Raw genomic sequence first — 3,672 nt, 5'->3', positions numbered from 1 at the left:
CAGTGCGCATCCACGACCTCGCCTCGCGAGATTTGAATTCACGACCTACCAGTCTCGCTCTAGAGCACTTAACCGATAGACCACTGAGCCGGCCGGCATCCGATAGTGTTTCTGTCTAACTCCAACCAATCCACAACAGGACAAAACGGCCTTCTAGTGCTTCCAGGTTTTCCATGGTGGTCTAGCTTCAATTGACTCACGCTTTCAACTATGAAAATACTAAATCTCCACAAAAACCCTTCTAATATATAATAATTGTCAACGCTATTGCAGACTGCATAGATCATAGCGATAAAAAGAAGTACTATATTATAATTATCAATATCAAGCTTTAATGATATTAGATATATATTGACCATTGGGCAAATGGTTTGCAGCTACACGATCATCAATGTATGTGTGTGTGTGTGTGCTTTAATCCCAATGAATGAACTGATAATTATTAAACCATTACAAATTGTCTTAGTAATATTGTTCAAATAACACATGACTACTACTACTACTTACAAATATCAGTGGGTGTTTTATTTATGAAATCTTTAATGAATACAATATAAAAGCTTAACTTAACTCTATTAGAAACCAATATAATAGTATATTTATTCAATGAATTGACTTACATGATCTGTTTCACTGGAGTACATCAAATGTAACTTGTAAGAAGATCTAAATTTGTTTTGTTTTATAATTCGATCCTACGTAATGATTACGTAATCTAACTTATTGATTTGTACATTGAATATATTGATTGATTAATTGATTAGTTTATTAGATATTTGTGATCAGTCATCGAGAATTTAAGTTATGAATTAATTGGGTAGTATGATAGATCGGAAGAGCACCAATTGTTTATTATTCATTATTAATTATATTGTATTTAAAGTATTCAAATCCAATTAATATTGTTTACTTGAATCTACTCATTGATTGATCAGTCTCTTGTTGGTCTATGTGAATCCTGCATCGATATTGCCTTAATTCATAAGCTTTATAAGCAAAGATGGAAAGTGGTTGGAAGTGGAATCAAGGATGTGCGTTTCGTCCTATTTGGGACTCGTCAGTTAGATGTACCTGGATCTGAAAGTTGATGTTCACTCTGGGATTCGAACCCATCTTTTCTTGGAATGCTTATGAATTAAGGCTATATCGAGGCAATACGCACAGGATGCACATATGCCAATTAGAGGCTGACCAGTTGCAGTCCTAACACATCAATGGGAAGATTCAAACAAACAATACTAAATGAATTTAAACTTCACCCCATTGCACAAGCAAGTGACTATCAGGACTCAGTGGCCGAGTGGATAACGCGATGGCGTTTGAAGCGAAAGGTACTGGGTTCGAGTCCCAGAGTGAACATCAACTCTGAGATGCGGGTACATCCACCTGACGAGTCCCAAATAGGACGAAGCGCGCGCCCTGGATTCCAATGCTAGTCACTATCCATCTTTGCTTACAATGCTTGTGAATTAAGGCTATATCGAGGCAGGAAGCACATATGCCTATAAGAGACTGATCAATTGCAGCCCTAAACATCAATGGAAAGATTCAAGTATATAATACCAAGTGAATTTAATTTTCATCCCATTGTACAAGCAAGTGACTATCAGGACTCAGTAGCTAAGTGGATAACGCGATAACATTTGAAGCAAACGATACTGGGTTCGAGTCCCGAAGTGATCATGAACTCTGAGGTTCAGGTATATCTAGCTGACGAGTCCCAAGTAGAACGAAATGCTTATCCATGATTCCACTGCTAGCCATCTTTGCTTATGAATAGTTATTTTTATCCAGCTATTATTTTCCTCACTAAATAAATCATCACTTCTTAGAAACTGTTCCTGCACTCCATTTATTTATATTCATGATTACTTTCTTTTTTTCTTCAAAGGATTCAAGTATCGTGACATTGGTGTATTATATCGTATACATGATCAAAAAAGGATGATGACCATCGAGTTAACTATAAGACATTATACCATTTAATAACTCTTTGGTATAACTTAATGACCTATTCAATTAAAACAATAAAATCAATTTGTTATATTGTTCATTGTTTTTTTCCTTAATTATTTATGCTTAGTCTCAGAGAGAAGTTAATGATCATATGAATAAAGTACAGTAGTAGTGTGATGTGGGTTACTTATATTCACATAAGTAGTATATAATGATGGTCGGGGATTGAATGTATTTCAGTAGAAGGTCAATGATGAAAGAACGAAAATGGAACGCGATTGGTATGAAAATTCATGAGCAATTATAATTAGAGATAATGAACTGATATTTGCAGCAGGAACGTTGAAGATTGAGACAAATGACTGATAGTTTGCAAAGTAACTGTTTACTATATGGTTCTGTATTTTTTGTGCCCAAATATATTCGATTGTCCCCACTTGTGTTCTATTCACTATATTTGGTTTATACAATAAGTCTTACATGAAAACATCGTCATATGATTGAATATTTGGTATGATTTATCAATTCTATTATTATAAATAGCAGTTGATCGAAGAGAGAGTTTTCCTTCAGTTCGTTCTCTGTAAAGACTTTACATTAACATTCTGATTTTACAGCTAAGAATAAAAACCAACACCGTTTAAGTAATGGTTAGTTTATCTAACAACGTATTTTAATATTTTCTATAGAACTAATACTTACTTACGCCTGTTACTCCCAATGGACCATAGGCCGTTAACCAGTATTCTCCAACCCACTCTGTCCTGAGCCTTCCTTTCTACTTCTATCCAGTTTTTGTTCATTCTTCTCATGTCTGTTTCCATTTCTCGGTGAAATGTGTTCTTTGGCCTTCAGAATTCCATGTAAGGACTTGTCTTGTGACACAGTTGGCTGATTTCCTCAATGTGTGTCCTATCCACTTCCAGCGTTTCTTCCTGATTTCTTCCTCCACTGGAATCTGGTTTGTTGTCTCCCATAGTAGAATGTTGCTGATAGTGTCTGGCCAACGAATCCGAAGTATTTTGCGTAGACAACTGTTAATAAACACTTGTATCTTCTGGATGATGGCCTTCATAGTTTTCCAAGTTTCAGCCCCATACAGTGTAAAAACGATAATCATTTAAAAAATCGGTGGATGCAAAATTAAATTTAAAGATAAGATTGCATAATCAATCAGCTATAATAGCTCAGTATCTAAGAATAAAAATGAAGTAAGTTTATAATTAAGTAATTAATAAAATAGTAAAACTGTTGAAGAGAAAACTAGGTAATTAGATTAATAACAGGAACAAAAATAATTAAGGGGAGGATCTCGTTAATTTAAGAGGTGTTACAAAACTTGTCATTGATGCATTAGTATACTTGAGAAACAAACAACAAGAAGAAACTGAATATTCAATCAACCTTTCATTAAGTCATCATTAGTATTACTTTGTTGATAGCATCGAGTTTCGATCGACTATGATCACCATTACAGTAAGATTACGCGCCCAAAATCGACTTGGTTCTTTTGATAGCTCGTAAACCAGAAGAATGTAACTGGTCCAGATAAAGTATATTTATTGGCGATCTCGTGGTATCGAAAGAATACCGAGATGTGCCAACGAGGCAAAAAGGCAGAGCACAAGAAAGTTCGAACGGACAAGGCGAACGACCGATCGATCAAGTGATTTTGATGCAGTTAAACAACAACGAGTACAGTAAAACAATCACTGG

Source organism: Schistosoma mansoni (genome assembly GCF_000237925.1).
Source record: "Schistosoma mansoni, WGS project CABG00000000 data, supercontig 0138, strain Puerto Rico, whole genome shotgun sequence".
In the NCBI taxonomy this organism is placed as follows: Eukaryota; Metazoa; Platyhelminthes; class Trematoda; order Strigeidida; family Schistosomatidae; genus Schistosoma; species Schistosoma mansoni.
This window is presented reverse-complemented; position numbering follows the sequence as displayed.